At 40.3% G+C, this 17,667-nt stretch overlaps 1 protein-coding gene and 1 long non-coding RNA gene across 5 annotated transcripts in view; one reads left to right on the top strand and one right to left on the bottom strand.

The window, feature by feature from the left end:
- MCPH1 (microcephalin 1) overlaps positions 1–17,667 on the bottom strand; it is a 246,924-nt gene that overhangs the window by 160,816 nt on the left and 68,441 nt on the right. The window lies entirely within an intron of this gene.
- On the top strand, positions 11,125–16,795 carry LOC122890040. The gene is made up of 3 exons (XR_006381021.1): positions 11,125–11,367; positions 11,554–11,690; positions 16,266–16,795. It is a non-coding gene; the product is annotated as an uncharacterized LOC122890040 (long non-coding RNA).

Below are 17,667 nucleotides of genomic sequence, written 5' to 3' on the forward strand. Positions count from 1 at the left end.
ATAAGGATCTTGAATTTGACACGTCCAAAACTGAGATACCGCTCCAGTCAGGGAATTAGGCAAGAAAAATGGAATAAAATAAAAGACACCCAAACTGAAGAAGAAGTAAAGCTATCTCTACTCATAAATGAGATGATCTTATATGCAGAAAACTCTAAAGAACCCAGAAAAACAGTTAGAACTCATAAATGAATCCAGCAAAGTCACAAGATACAAAAATCGGTGTGCAAAAATCAGTTGTATTTCGATACATGAATAATGATCAGAAAAGGAAATAAAGAAATAATTTCATTTATATTAGTGTCCAAAAAAATAAAATACTTTGGAATAAAGTTAATAAAAAAGATGCAAAACACCAAATGCTGAAAATTTTTTTAAAAATGATGAAAGAAATTTGAAAAGACCTAAACACATGTAAAGACATCCTGCATTCATGCACTGGAGAATCTAATATCATAAAATGACAAGACTATCTAAAGTACCTTTAATGCAATCTCTATCAAAATCCCAATGGTGAGTTTTGCAGAAATGGAAAAACACATCCCAAATTTATATGGAATTCCAAGAAAACCCAAAATAGCCAAAATAATCTGGAAGAAAAAACACAAAGCTGGAGGTCTGATACTTCCCAATTTCAGAACTTACTACAAAACTATAGTAATCAACACTGTACGAGGTCAGCATAAGAACAGAAATTAATATAGAGTTGAGAGCCCAGAAATACCCTCACATCTAAGGTCAACTGATTTTTGAGCAGGGCGGGTACCAAGACCATTCACATGTAAAGAATAGTGTCTTCAACAAATGGTGCTGGCAGAACTAGATACCCACAGACAAAAATGATATTGGACCTCTACTTTATAGCACATACAAAAATTAACACAAAGTGGATCAAAGAACTAAATTTAAGAGCTAAAGCTACAGAACTCTCAGAAGAAAACAAAAGGGAAAATTTTCGTGACCCTGGATTTGGCAATAGTTCCTTAAATAGGGCACCAAAAGCACAGGCAAAAAGAAAACAAATAAATAAATAAATTGGAATGCATCAAAGTTAAAAACTTTGATGCATGAAAAAATACTATCAAGAGAATGAAAAAGATAACCACAGAATAGGAGAAAATTATTTGCGAATCATATATCTGAGAAGCATTTAATATCTGTAATACATAAAGAATGTCTACAACTTAACAACAAGAGAAAGACAAACAACTCGTTTTTAAAATGGGAAAGGGTGCCTGGGTGACTCAGTCAGTTAAGTGTCTGACTCAGGTCGTGATCTCAGAGTCCTGGGACTGAGCCCCGCACCAGGCTCCACACTCAGCACAGAGTCTGCTTGGGCTTTTCTCCCTCTCCCCCTCCTGCCTGTGCTCTCGCACTCTCTGTCCCTCTAAAATAAATAAATAAATAAATCTTTTTTAGAAATGGGCAAACAGGGGTGCCTGGGTGGCTCAGTGGGTTAAGCCTCTGCCTTCAGCTCAGGTCATGATGTCAAGGTCCTGGGATTGAGCCCTGCATTGGGCTCTCTGCTTGGCAGGGAGCGTACCTCTCCCTCTCTCTCTGCCTGCCTGCTTGTGATCTGTCAAATAAATAAATAAATCTTTAAAAATGGGCAAATAACTTGAATAGACATTCCTTCCAAAGAAGAAAAGCAAATGGACAATGAGCACATGAAAATATGCTCAACATCACTAGATAGGGAAATCCAAAACAAAACCTCCATGAGATACACACCCCTTCACACCTGCTAGGCTGGCTATAATCAAAAATGTGAAAAATAACCAATGTTGATTTTTAAATAGGATGCCAGTATTGTGGAAAACAGTTTGGTCGTTCCTCAAAAAGTTAAACCAAAAACGCACATAGTCAAAACACTTACTCCAAGGTATATACCAAAAAGGATTGAAAACAAGGACTCAAATACTTGTGTGAGAATTTTCGTCACAGCATTATTCACAAGAGCCAAAGGGTGGAAACTGCCTACGTGTCCAACAATAAATGAATGGATATGATTAATCTGGTGTTTACGAGCAATACAATATTATTATTCAGCCATAAAAAGTAGGGAGACTGTAATACACAACATGTATGACTCTGGAAACAGTGTGTGTGTGTGAAAAAAGCCAGATATACAAGACAAATATTGTATGACTCTACTTACATGAAATATCTAGAATAGGTAAATTCACAGAGGCAGAAAACAGAACAGACTCCCGGGGGCCAGGGGTGGGGTGGGAAATGGGGAGTTGTTGCTTAATGAGTTCCAAGTTTTACTCTGGAGTGAAGAAAATTTTCTGGAAACAGACGGTGACGATGACTGCATCAAGTGAACACTGCCACTGAACCATACACTTAAAAATTGCTAAAATGGCAAATGCTACATTGTATGGTTTTTATCACAATAAAACAATTACACTACAATCTTCTCTCCCCAGCCCACTCCTTCCAAGCCTCACTGGCTTAGTGGCAATACCACTCCTGCACGGGTTAAAAGCATTTCCATCATCATTCTCGTCATTATTTTCTCAAACCCCACACCCAATCCATCAGCTCATCCTGTCAACTCAACCTTGCAGATGTATCTAGACTCTGACCACTTCTCATCAACGCCACTGGTGACATGCCAGCATCTCACGTGAGTCACTGTCAAAGCCACTTAATTCTTTCTTCTCCCTGCTAGAATCCCTGAGACTTCAGTCATTGCTCAACACAGAGCCAGAGCCACGCTGTGGAAACCCACATCGGATCACGTCACCCTTATTCTCGCAGCCTCTGGTGGCTTCACGTCGCACTCTAAATATACATGAACCTGTGAATAGAATCAATGTATCCCTCAAAAAGAGAAAAATCATGAACATGACCCCTGTTAAGTCTGAGTGAAGGAAGGTCACAGAGTTATGTCTACCAGAAGCTTGACAGAGAGGGGACATCCCGCCTAGGCTGAGGGAAAGAAATGGTTGTATATAAGGAAACTCAAACCCCAAAATAAAAGTCTCAATGAAGAGAAGACAATGAAGAAGAGAAAACAAACAATCTGACTTGTAGATGTTGGGTAAGAAATCTAGAAGATTTAAGGTTCATTGACCCAGTCCAGCCACAGAGCCTACAAGACAAGACAAGCTCCCCTGGAGTCCCACACTAACAAGTGCCATGATAGAGACCACACATTCGGACTGCTGTGACAAATACTCATGGTCTGAAATACAGCGATGAGACAGAAGCAGCAATGTTGTTATTATGAGTAAGCACATTTACTTAACTGTTCTTATAAATTACGCATTAGAAAATACATCCAATAGAATTTCCCTGATCCCTCAAGGAAGCTCCTTCTACATGACATGGACAGGTACGTGCAACTTCTTTACAAATGAGTAACAAAATAAGATGGTTGATGGAGGGAGAAATAGATACATGATAAAGTAAATATTTTTAAAAGTTGGTTGTAGAATCAAGGCTGGAGGAGACAATTGTGAAATATTTTGACATGGAACAGAAGACATACTGGGTGTCTCCAACGTACACCTCCGTGCTGTTCGGCACACACAGCCTTCAGGGCTCTCCGCTTCTATGGGGTTTATGCCTTTTGTCATCTTTGAGCTATTTTACAACCTTATTAGCTGTAGAAAATTGAGAAGAATGCTAATTGTTCTTGTCTATAGAAATGCAAACCCTGTCCCACGGACCTTCAAGTGACCTCCCTCTCCCCGAGGTGACAGTGACCTCCCTCTCCCCGCCGTGACAGAGCCCTGTCTGCACTCCTAATGATCCATGAACAGGTCTCCTCCGTGGATTCTCTTTTGCAGAGGACAAAGCAACTTCCCAGCCTCATCATTAATTAATGAGTTAAATAAAATCTTTAACACATATTCATTTTCTATTAGAGGGAAAGTTATGATGTATCTTTAAAAAATTATCTTTTAACACTTATGAAGGTTTTCCACCAAGTTGCCCAACAGACTCATCTGCTAAAGATTAGCGGCTTCTGTCTGACAGAAGCCGCTAATCTTTATCGCCGGAGAACACTCCACAGGCGACTTGAGCCCAGGAAGGTCTATTATTGGCTCCCAGAGCTGAATGCCAAGTGGCAAGCCAGAACTTTGCTGGCTCTGTTTCTCTCATTTTAATTTTCCTCTCCATTTGTTTTGTTTTGTTTCATTAATGGATGAATTATTCACCATTAGTGGAAGCAATGCTTAGGAATTTGGTTTTATGGTCTGACTACTTTGTGTTCTATATAAATTAATTAATGGATTATAGAGATTTATTCTTTTTCGGTAAGAGACCATAGAGGACTGGGTTTATTAGCTTTTTTTTTTTTTTTTTTTTTTCTTTTCTTCTGCTTGCTTATTTGCCCATTTTGGAGCTAAAATCAATTAAGACATTCATGCCCACAAGGAAGGAGAATAGCTTCCTGAAATCTGGACTGGTTTTAGTATTTCTGTCTTTGTTCTTGACCAGTGGCTGAAATTATAACTAACTCAGAAATGTTTTAAGAACTCAAATTCACATAGTTAATGTGTTTGGAAATTACTATTAGTTTAGTAATTTTGGCTTAATGAAAACAGTTACATCTTATCTGAATTCTCCATGTTAAGTATAATATAAACATACATTTTATTCTACTTGAGTTTATTTTCCCTAGACTTACAGGTTTACTGGTCAAATAAAATAACATTATTCCTGTATAATGTTTTAGATTTTAAAAAAATTTAAACTTGTGACAAATCATTATTCTAACAAGCTTTTTATGTCAGTACTAATTGTATTTCGTAATACATCAGTGCAAAGATAATATCCAGGATGGTTAGTGTTAAACTAATTAAACAAGGAGGCCATCGGACTAAGGTGGCTCTCGGGCCTTAGCAGCCTAGGTAAGCAAACAAAAACCAGAGCCTGTAAACCCCTTAAGGTTAAGAAATCAAAACCGAAGAGCGACCAACCACAAGCAGCCAAGTAAGCTTTCCCCTAGAAGGCAAACGCTTAAGCTACAGCCAATCAAATAAGTTCCTAGCTTTGATTCCGCATCTTCTCTGCAAGTCTCTCCCTTCGTTCATGGGCTTGGAACACCCCTAACCACTTCGGGTTTGTCAGTGCCTCATTTAAGTCAAATTTTGTCCAAATAAATTTTATTTTTTAAGATTTTATTTATTTATTTATTTATTTATTTATTTAACATATTTAACATAAACCTTGGACAGATGCTAATAAAAAAATTGTTGGATACAGGGTTCTTGGATCATGCAGTCAGATAAGCGACCAACTCTTAGTTTCGGCTCAGGTCATGATCCCAGTGTCTTGAGATTGAGTGTGGGGCTCTGGGATCAGCTCAGGGTCTGCTTGGGTCCTTCTCTCCCTCTCCCTCTGCAGCTCCACCTGCTTTCTCTCTCCTTAAAAGGAATAAAATCTTTTTTAAAAAAATTATTGAATAACTCAGTAATTTATAAGAGAGAATACCGAAACACTGATTGCTAAGCAGAGTTCTGATTTTTTCTGTATTTTTGTTTATTTTTATGTGCCATACAGAAGCTCTGTCTTTGGGTCATGTCAATGAACATGTTCTTTTTTGCAACTTTAAAAGGGTGTAAGAGAGACACGGGGTAGGACAGCGTGATGGAAGCCTTGCTGGTCTGCTAACTTACCTGCGTAAAATGGACATTTTGCGATTGTTCACAGTTTTCTGTGAAATGGAACTTAGTAACTTTGGCTAAAAAAATACAATTAATATGAAAGGTTAAGGTTACACTAAGAGTAACAATGACAGAGGAATACAACTGTGAGTCTGTTTTTCAAAAAAAAATTGTATTTCTTAAAGCAGTGGTTTTCAGGATTTATGAGCTCTGGACTCCTTTATACTATTGGGACTTACTAAGCAACACAAAGAGTCTTTGTTTTTGTGGATTAAGGCTATCAATATTTAACATCATAGAAATTAAAACTGAAAAACTTGTAAAATATTTATTGACACACTTAAAGATAGCAAGAACACACTGCCTGTTAATAGAGATGACATCTCACTGTTACTATTCAGGTGCTGGGACCCTATGAACACAGCTCTGGGCTCAAGCAAAGTGTCAGTTTGCCACAGATAAGAAAAGGCATAGTGAAGAACAAGACTAGGAAAGTTCACTTAACTTGCTTTAGTTTATATACTTGAGTCTGAAGGAAAGCTCAAAATGTGTTATAATTTTAGTCAATTGTGCCTGATGATGATGGGCTGTCCTCATGGTTAGAGATTATTGCCTATAACCAAAAGATCAGTCTTAACTTTCTGTATAATCTGCTTAAAAAGCAAAGCTTGTATCTTAAAAGAATAATGATCTCTCCTTTATGTTGAATATATGATGCTTGTGATTAAGAAATAAAATTTGGTCACTTAGGTTATAGTCCATGCTTGGTTGTTTTTTGTTGTTGTTGTTGTTATTTTGTTTTTTTAAAGATTTTATTTTTATTTATTTATTTGACAGAGAGTGAAAGAGAGAGAGAGAGAGAGATCACAAGTAGGCACAGAGGCAGGCAGAGGGGGAGGGGGAAGCAGGCTCCCCGCTAAGCAGAGAGCCCCATGCAGGGCTCGATCCCAGGACCCTGGGGCCATGACCTGAGCCAAAGGCAGAAGCTTAACCCACTGAGCCACCCAGGGGCCCCTCTGTGCTTATTTTTCAATGTTGTCTTACTACTGTGATTAAATAACTTGCCTGGTATGGTTTCTCAGGCACACGTGATCCTATCTGAAGGATCTGTGTGAATGTCGTCTGGTAACTGATTTTTGCCTTCTCTAAATTGGATCTTAAATACATAAAAATAAAACTTGAAAGGATATCACTCACACCTAAAACTAGCCTTAAGATTTCCCCTTGGAAATCACAAAAATATGTTTTTCACTTTTAAGAGAACTGTAGGACAATGAGGTTGAATGTGTCAATGACCGCAAAGTTCCGTATGAAATCAGAAGGGCCGCTCAGCCTGTCTAGGCAAGGATTCAATCGTACAATGTTATCAATATAAATATTTCCAAATCACAGGCTCTGAGGAAAATCCTTGATATTGGTTATTGACCTTATTGTCCATAATGTTTTTACCTTCAGGGGAAACACTGGCCAGATGCTTTCCTGACAGCTGTGTTTAGTTTTCTTCTATTTAGGGTGTTCTAGTCCTACAATGCTGCTAGTAGGCAAAGTATCGTGTTATAATCTTGGTTATTAAATTGTTAGTTTGGTGAGCGTCCTGCTTCTGTAATTTAAATCTAGCATCTTATAGATCAGTGGCTTTCAACTGGGGATGCATGTCAGACTTGTCTATGATTTTTTTTTTTATAAAAATATCGATGGCCAGGACCTAACGTGGGCTCACTAAATCTCCTGATATTCTGACGTGTTCTCAATACATTTATTGTGTCCCAGAAACATTATACTGTATCTCAAGATTTGTTTCCTCCACAAAAATTAGGTTGGTCTTCTTGAAATAGAGAAACTGAAGGACTCCATTTTTAAAGTCAGCTGTTTGCCCCTCCTCCTGCTTCCATTCCTGCTCCGTTACCCGGGTCCCCCTACCTTACACATGCCTCCGAATGCAAATAGTGTGTGACCTCCTTGTAAGGGACAAGGCGTGAACGATGTCTCTAGAATAGGAAACACATAAGGAGGGACCAGGAGAGAACACAGGGAGGAGCCGTCAGGTGTATATTCCAGACCCCGACCGCACGATCTCAACACACGGCCGCCTGGCTCCGAGGGACAGGCAGAACTGACTGACGACGGTCACCTGGGCCTCGGCTCTGTCCCAACAGGCTCCCGGATGCCTGAGAGGACACATACACCAGACCACAATCCTCGAGCAAAGACAAGACTCCCTCCTGCGGCTCCCAGACGCTCTGTCCCAGACGCTCTGCGTTCTCTCTACACCTTCAGCAGCTCTGCGTCCGCCTCCTGCCAGCTTGAGTTTGATTTCTATCCTGTGCGCAGCCAGGGACCCCCGGGCTGGTCCTGCGGGACCCCCTCTGCGGGTCTGGCCCTCCTACATCATTTTCATAAATAAATGCTGTTTTTTGGTTTTTTTTTTAAAGCATTTTGTAAATCGAAGATAAAGCTTACTGACTTTTTAAAAAATAGGTTTAATTGCTTTCCTTAAAGAAATCTGCTTAATCTTTTGGTAATCATCTTATTATTTTGTTTGGCTTGCCATAAACCAACCCAATTTCCCTGTAACATTATTCACATTAGACTTTTCACATTTGAAAATTATGAGTAATAAATTGACCCTCGCTGCTATAAGTCTATAGATAGTTCTGTTCTGCCGAATGGCTCTGCAATAAGCTATAGGCAGGGCCTGTGACCTCAACACAGAACTGGCGAAAACCCCATGGAAAAGGGAGGTACCAAGTAATCCAAACTCCTGACACTTCACAGAATAAATGGGCTTCTCATGGCGCTGCTTGTACAGGTCTCAGACCAGGCCACAGAGCTGGTCAGAATTCCCAGACCTCTGTGTAATCGACAGCAGACGGCTTTGGGAGACATGAACTCAATCTCCCACAGAACAGAGCTAGGATTAAATGAGGATAATCCTAAATTATAGGATTAAATGAGGGAAATTCAATGTGCTTGTCGACTTAGAATTTTGTTGGTATTCCTTTAATGCTCTATCTTATGAACCCTTCTCTTTCTTCTTGAGCTATCCGTAATTCAGAAGAATACAGGAGATACTACTTCTGCAAACTAAAATAAAACATTTTAAAATGATACCTGATTTTCAAAGATTGCCTCAAAATTTGGAATCTTTTACTAAGCCCCTTTGCTTCTCATGGCAGTATAGATTTTTGTATAATTTCGGAATATGTCCTGCATCTTACCAGAATATAATTGGAAAACCTGGTTATGAAACCAGGCCTTGTCTAGAATGCATTTGAGAACGGTGGTCACTTAATCAGGTCTGGCTAGCCTCTTTCAAGGAGCTAAGGCTGCCTTTACTCAGGCAGCCAAGTCCTCCTGGGAAGACTGCCCTGGTACCCAGCTTAGAGTCCCGGCCCCACAGATGCTATGGAAGGTCACTTCTGGAATGCACAAAACACTTCGGACATTCTGAGGACGTCCAGAAGAGAAATCCACCTAAATACATGTGTACCCTGGGTAAAGTTTGGTGAAGAGTTGTCAGGCTTGGTATTTCCCCTTGGGATAGCAGACAACTATCTGCTAGTTAGTTATCTAACTAACTGGATAAGTAGTTATCTAATTAGTTTCTAGAGGGAAACAAAGGCCCATCCAAAATCACTCGTGAAAATGAGTTAATTTTATTTGTTCAATATAGCACGGCTCTGGGTTTTCCATGCGTCCCCCAGAAGGCTAGCCAACACCCTTGCTGTCCCCGTGTTAATACTCAGGCAATAACTGGTGGAGAGCAGCCTGAGTTTGTAACGGAGAATAATCCTTTTTGAAATCGGATCACAAAAGAAAAAAAAAAAAAACAAACTTGTACAGAAACATTGTGGAAAAGACTCTGAGGCAGAACGAAAGATGACTGGGTGACAGACTGTGAGCTGTTTGAGGCCATTACCCCTGAGTCACTGGATTCTGCAGGCTTGACGTTCCTAAGTCTCTGATGTGCAGACAGCCCTGTCAGAGAAGGCTGTACCGCGTCCTATCGTTTGTGCCTGCTGACCTGCTCCGGCGGCTGATGGGCGTCCCCTGGATTTCCCTTCCAGTGTGGCAAAGGCCAGTTGTGCACCGAGGAAGAAACGGTGTTTCGGCATTCAGAACGGTCTATCGGTGTGCGTACCCACTGGGCTCTCCTTTCAAAGCAGCTTCCTGGTTCCTTCCTTAAGACATGGGCTAAATAACGCTATTTTTGGTTAGTAAGAAAGCCATGATCGCTGCCCCCTTAAAAAAACAAACAAAAAAAAGTACCTCTTTGTACAATCCTTTTACCCTTTCTCTGCTTAAAAATGCTCCTAGTACACTTTTAAAAATGCAATTCTGGCACATATCTTTTAACTGGCAAGACACACAACCACTAACGCAAAAACAACTCAAATCAAGTTAGGCCTTACAGCTGCCCTGAGTGTAGCTAGCATTCAGCATGTTCTGAGGACTTGCATAAGATTTCTGTATATGAAAGTTAATGGATGGTTCATCTTCGTACAAGGCTGTCACTACTAGAAAATCCACAAACTGTAAGAATCCACTGTGCACAGAGAACATGTGAAGCACATGAAACACGATCATCTGTTGGCAGACCCAGAACGAGACCTTTCTGCAGCCCACTTGTCTCTGTCTCCACACTTGACAGGGCATTTGGCCGGTCCTTATCTCATGGGTCTCATCTAAGAAAGGAGATAATGAATTACTCCCAGGGCGCTGCACGATTAATAATTCTGTTGAAAGTAAATATTAATGCTAGCAGTTTTGTAAATTATAACCCTCACAGTCTGTCATTTCATGAGAATACAAACCATTTCTTTAAACTTAGTCCTTTATTTATGTAACCTTTGCTGCGTGTCACATTTCACTGACGGTAATAAAGGCAGAGAGAAAATCTGGCCCCTTTTTTCTCTTTAGTGATGGTAACCTGACGCTCCTTCAACCCACACCATTCCCCTCCCCATGAAATCTGTATGGAAGGTGATATATCCAGAATGTACAAACCTAAAGAGAGTCAGTAAGCACCGTTACCATCACTGGAAAAGGCCAAAAAGACCAGCTAACATTTATTAGAACCAATCATGTTCAGTGTTGAAGAATTAAATTAACACTTTACAGCTCTTTACAACTGAGACCTGGACTCACCCGTCCCATAAGATGTGTCCCTATTCTTCTGAAAGTTGATTCTCCACAATAACATTGAACTTCAGCTGTGCCCTGTGCCCCAGAACACAGAGCACAAGTTAAAAAAGGTTCTGACCCTTCTGTGTTCTGAGAAAAGTGTAATTGAAAGGACCACCTTCTCTCTCATGCTGCAAGACAGGACTATTAAAACCACAGGCCCAAAGGACAGCACTTGAGCCCAGCCAAGTCACCAAACCACGTTAATCCCTAACCTAAGTGCAGTTTCAACCTCCCTCAGAAATGCAGTTTTACCAAGGGTCAGGAGTTTTCTGACCCGGATCAGTTAGATAATCTGCCACAAGAGCTTCCTCAATGCCCCACAGGAAGGAGAGGCCTTCTGCATTAGACCCCTTGTCCTTTCCATGAAGGGAAGGTGATCTTGCCTTAAACAATCCTTTCTTTTCTTGTGCTAATAACGCCTCCGCCCTAGACTTCTCCCAATAAAAACTTTCCATTTTATGCAACTCTCATGGGGCTCCCCTCTTCCTGCTGGGTGCCTTGCAGCTGAACTTTGTTATTTAACAGGATGCATGGCCACCTTTCCTCAGTGGCTCAGGTAAGACCATGTGGACTCCATCCTCATCGTGATTACCTTAAGACTAGCTAACAACACCCTAGCCTACCTGCCTCTGTAAAACCTGGGCCCCTTCTTATTCTTGAGTCATTCCTCATTGACGAAGACAGACCTTATAGCGACTGCATACAGACATTTTAATTGTCTTGTGCATTTTGTCTTTTGCAGTTTTGGCACGCGGCTCCGATGGGACCGCCCCTGCTGCTTCGCGACCCCTGCGCACCCTCCTGGCTGGTGATCTATGGGCCCAACACTGAGCCCAGCTCCTGACTTTATGCTCCAGACTCCTGGCTACTGATACCATGGTAAGAACTTGATTTTGTTCTTTTTGAGTATTTACTCTTTTTCTAATGCCAACTTCCTTTGGTTTTATGATCTGACCATTCAGTTAGACCTGTAAAGGGGATGATGGTTTATAGAGAACTTGTCTTTGTTGTATGGAAAATGATAAAGAATCCGCCTTTTTACGTTTTTTTGTTTATTTTTCTACTCTGAGCTCAAAGCTGTTAAGTATTTCATGCCACCAAGTAGGTATCTAGGCTGAGTTTTGTACTACCACGTTTACGCTTGAGCCACAAGTAAAAAGTAAAATTCTAAAACTGAAATTACAAGCTCTGTCTCTATGCACATATGCCTGCAATTCACACACCTGAAAAAAGCATCATGAGATGTTACCAAATGAGATTATAAAACTTCTTAAAGAAGTTCTATTATAACTAGCTTAGAAACAAGGATCTATAAATTGAATATTCCTAAAGTCCCTAGAAATTACAGAAAGTGACCTCCCAGTATTGTCAACTATCAAAAAAGCAAACAAACAAAAAACAACTATTCTCATAGAAACTCAGGTTTTTTTGAGACCCAAATATTTTAAAAATTCAAGTTTTCACATATTTTGGTAAATCTCCAGCAAGTGAGATTAGTTGAATATTTTCGGTTTATTAAAAACACCCATCTCTTTTCTGAATTATCAGATATAAGTATAATAAAATAGTACATTTTCACTCTTGTACATGTTCTTCCTAATCTTACACAGGCTTACTGATAGAATAAGGGAGTATTATTTATACTTATTATTTAAGATTATGAAAAATGTAAATTTGTATTTAACAAAATTGAATCATTTTTGACAAATTTTACTTTAATGGCAACTGTGTTTTACATTGTTCACAATGTAAAACAGATTTAAGATAATTTCCAAGATATTTACCTAACTTAAAACCTTCGTCTCATGCTAAACTGAATTAATTAATGGATATTCACTAATCAATTGTTTAGTAAGATAGAATACAGAAATTCTACCTAAGCACAATTTCTTATTTTATTTTATTTACTTATTTGAGAGTGAGAAAAAGAGAGAACATGAGTTGGGGGAGGAACAGAGGGAGAGGGAGAAGTCCAGACAGACTCCCTGCTGAGCAGGGACCGGGACCCAGTGTGATCCCAGGACACAGAGATCATGACCTGAGCCCAAGTCAGATGCTTCACCAACTGAGCCACCCAGGTGCCCCAAAAACCAAGCATAATTTTAAGATTAAATGCTTCTGATTCTTATGTTTATGTGCTACCGGGACAGTAAAATACACAGAAACACTCCACATGTACCCATCCTGCTCTCTTGGGGTTACTTTGGTAAGTAACTTTAGTAACTAATTTTAGAAGTTAGTTACTTTAGTTAAAATGTGGCTTGTACTAAGTTCCTATACTTTGAAAGAAATACAACTGTGTACGTACTTCTGTTTTTCAAGAATAAGAAGAGCTCTATCCTGAAGGGGCAGATTTTTCATTTCTGAACCCCACTGCCAGCTTGTCAGAGACCCCAGAAAGCTTTCTGTATGGGTTTTTAATAACTATCCACATAGGTCCACTTGGAGATAACCAACCATAAACCCACTGCATGTAAACAATATCTTATTTTCTAATATTATGAAATTATTTCTGATCCCGCAGAACCCCTGAGATTGGTCCTAAAGGGTCAGATTGTTCCAGAATGTGAAAGGGCATCATAAAAGAGACAAAATGTGAGCCCCTGGGTGGCTCCGTGGGTTAAAGCCTCTGCCTTCGGCTCAGGTCATGATCCCAGGATCCTGGGATTGAGCCCCACATCAGGGTCTCTGCTTAGCAGGAAGCCTGCTTCCTCTTCTCTCTCTGCCTACTTATGATCTCTGTCTGTCAAATAAATAAAATCTTAAAAAAAGAAAGAGAGAGAGAGAGACAAAATGTGGCACAAACTTCATCGTGGTTTATAAAGTTTGAGTTTGAAAATCTATGACATGCACAAAAACCTTAGCAAAACTTGGTCTCTAATGACAGTTTCATTTACTTGGTTTGCTGCTAATTGCTTTCATCTAAACTGTAAAGTTCATTCATCTATTCATTCATTTTTCTCTGTAACTTGTTTAGGTAACAAAGATTCTATGTTTTACCAGAATAACCTTCTACGGTTTATGTTGACTTTACTATTTCCTTGAGTATTTAAGAAATCTAGTTATTTGACAAAAAGGTAAAGCATTTTAAAGTTATACTATCTCTACATTAACTTGTAAAATTTTTTTCTTATCACTTAAGGAAGTAAATAAGTATTCTTTCTAAGTAACCTACGGTCCTGTCTTAGTCAAGTGCCCAAAATTTCATGACACCTTTTTATATTTTCCTTTCCCACATTCAAGTCCTCAAAGCTGCCTTTGAGATTCCCCAGAGACACCTGGAAAATCACAAAGATTTTTTTCTTCCACCATATGAAAAGAGAGATGTTAGAAATAATTAGGTCAATGTGATTACGTTACTATTGAGCTGTCAAATCAAAAATAACAATTAGTCATCCTCAAGATAAATTTGTGTGAGTAAAACGTTATTAACACACAGATACTTCAGTCCTACTGCAGACTCCTAAAATCTCTTGACAATCTTGATATACTCTTGCTCCACTCTGACTACATGTTTAGGATATCCACGGTATATTATATCTTAGGGTTATTCTGTTATACCTGAAGACTTTTTCCTATAAAGATTTTGTTCTTCCATTTTTATAATTCCATGTAATATCCACTCTTCTTTGAAAACAGTGCTGGGGCACCTAGGTGGCTCAGTGGGTTAAGCCTCTGCCTTCGGCTCAGGTCATGATCTCAGGGTCCTGGGATCAAGCCCCGCATCGGGCTCTCTGCTCAGCGGGGAGCCTGCTTCCCTTCCTCTCTCTCTCTGCCTACTTGTGATCTCTATCTGTCTAATTAATTAATTAATTAATTTTTAAAAAGATTGTTTAAAAACAGTGCTAGCCATTATGCTTGTCGATGTTGACTCTACCATTTCTGGCTGCCTGTGTCTTATTGTACAACAGTGCTCCCTGTCAGCTGCATTATTGTACTCTCGTCAGCCCTCTCACTTTGGAAAGTTATCAGTAATACCCTGGCCACAGCCATCTAGAACCTTTGTCACCTCCAGGTCCTTGCTTCACTGGATGCTTCCTAACCAGCACCTGCCATCACCTATAGGCCAGACTGACTTGTCTTCAAAAGAAAGACCCTCCTCAAAGTCCATGGAAAAGGGCTATGCCAGATATTTCCGGTATGGTCTGCTGACGGCATCATTTAAACACTGCTGAGACCCTACCAGGGGACTCGGTCAGGATTTCCAGAATTGTAGTGGAGAAGCATTTGGGCTCATGAGACTACTAACCCACCTTCGAGCAAAGTGAGAACTAGTTACATAGGCCTAAATGAACTACTGAGGAAGGACTATGGTTTTTATTTGGAATATTTTAATGTTCTACTTTCTGAACATAAGGAAGTCTTTGCTCTTCTTATGCCATCTGTATCTTAAAACAATTTGGTAGACAAAGCTTTTGCAAAAACAAAGGACATATTTAGAAATAGTATCTGAGTCTCTCCCCGCCCCCCGCCCAGAATTTGGAAACTCAGTATTATGTAGTGTTCTTGCTTTCAGGGCAATATAATTATTTGCCTAGGTTCAACAAGAATCTGTCTTCCTTGTTACCAGGACATAACCAAAAAAACTGGTTAAGTAACCACAGTCTTGGCTGCAAGATCATATTTGATCATATAATCAGCAACAACCAGACCCTTTCAAGAAATGAAAGCAGACTTCATGGCACCAATGCCTGCCAAAGCCCTCCTGGGAAAACAAGCCAGGGACCTGGCTTCCAGGGTTCCCAACTCACAGATGAGCAAGAAAGATCACTTTGTAGCAGTCCCAGAGCTGGGGACCACAGAAGGAAGGAATTTATGCAAATATGTAGATAATGAAGGTGAAATCTGACAGCAAGCTCTTGTTCAGGCTTCCTAGTCCCAAGAGACTTTTAAATGCACAATCTAAGATTCCTTGTGAAAACTTCCTGCGAACTATTCTTGCTACACCTATGTAAATAAATATAATGAGACCAGTCTTATTTTGTGATCATAAATAATCTCTCTTTGATTATTAGAGGAGGGACTATGGGGAAAAAAAAAAAATTGTGTCTCTGTGGGAAACTATGCATTGTTTACACTACACCATTCCAGGATATCAGATCCGAGCTATGTTCACTGTCTGAGTTATTTTGCACCTCTTTGTACCCTGCAGGGAACTGACAGATGTGAAAACCCCATTTTCTCTGGTAAAGATTCACTTGACTTCCTTCTCCTCTACAGAAAAACCAATTTCCATCCCTACCTGCATAGTGGCCCCATTCCTGTTACCATGCCCAAGTTATCAATTCTTACCACATTTCCAATTCATGTGGCTTCCTGCACTACCTGGCTACAACCTCTCGAACTCATGTTCCAAACTGTTTCCAACCTGATTTGGCATCACCAAGTACCAGCGCCTGACTGCCCTGATCGTGTCTGGGCTCTAGTGAGCTTAAAACTGACCCTTCTATCCAGGTTTGAAGAAACCCAGGGCACTGAAGCCAATGTGACCACAGTGAGCAGGAGCCTCTGCGGACGGGCCGTGGACGTGTGGCACAACTCGCAGGTTACACATGCCTTTTGGGACAGGTAACCACACCTGGCTCGAGACCCTGGAGACAGTAAGCCATGCTGTGAAACCAACTCTAGGACCCATGGTCAGGTCCCCTCAGGGGTCAGCTCCTGCCTCTAGACTAGACTGTAACCTTCTGTATAAAGTTCTGCCAGTTCTTTTCATTTTAGGGATCATCAGTTTAAGATGCCTAATCTCCAGGATGCTAAAACTGACCTTTGCCATCACCTCTCAACAGATAGAACCAGTACCAGTAAGAGTCCTCAAGTCATTCTTAGACTCAATTTTGCCTCCAAGGTTATGACTACCTCTCAGTTATTCAGGGAAGAATGACATCCATTTTGAAAGACGGTAACACTAATGGCCAAAATTAGCAAGACAGGAAACAACATGTGTTGGAGAGGATGTGGAGAAAGGGGAACCCTCTTACACTGTTGGTGGGAATGCAAGTTGGTGCAGCCTCTTTGGAGAACAGTGTGGAGATTCCTCAAGAAATTAAAAATAGAGCTTCCCTATGAACCTGCCATTGCACTACTGGGTATTTACCCCAAAGATAAAGATGGAGTGAAAAGAAGGGCCATCTGTACCCCAATGTCTATAGCAGCAATGGCCACAGTTGCCAAACTGTGGAAAGAACCAAGATGCCCTTCAATGGATGAATGGATAAGGAAGATGTGGTCCATATACACTATGGAGTATTATGGCTCCATCAGAAAGGACGAATACCCAACTTTTGTAGCAACATGGATGGGACTGGAAGAGATTATGCTGAGTGAAAAAAGTCAAGCAGAGAGAGTCCATTATCATATGGTTTCACTTACTTGTGGAGTATAACAAATAACATGGAGGACATGGGGAGATGGAGAGGGGAAGGGAGTTGAGGGAAATTGGAAGGGGAGGTGAACCATGAGAGACTATGGACACTGACAAACAACCTGAGGGTTTTGAAGGGGTGGGGGGCAGGAGGTTGGGGGAACCAGGTGGTGGGTATTGAGGAGGGCACGTATTGCATGGAGCACTGGGTGTGGTACAAAAACAATGAATACTGTTACACTGAAAAGAAATTTAAAAAAATAATAAAATTAAAATTTTTTTTTAAAAATGGTAACACTGACAACACTAATGTCAAGCTCTGATCTCCTGGAAAACAGGGCTGGTCCTCCCACTGTGTTTAAAGAAAAAGTTAACTCCAAGGACCACTCTGCTTCCCAAAAATCCAAGAAAAGACTCATCACCACCATTTTCCTTCATGACTCAGATAAGGCTGTCTTCGTCCTTCTTCTTAGTTCCCAAAGACTCCCTAAT

Source organism: Neovison vison, chromosome 11 (genome assembly GCF_020171115.1).
Source record: "Neovison vison isolate M4711 chromosome 11, ASM_NN_V1, whole genome shotgun sequence".
NCBI classification, from domain to species: domain Eukaryota; kingdom Metazoa; phylum Chordata; class Mammalia; order Carnivora; family Mustelidae; genus Neogale; species Neogale vison.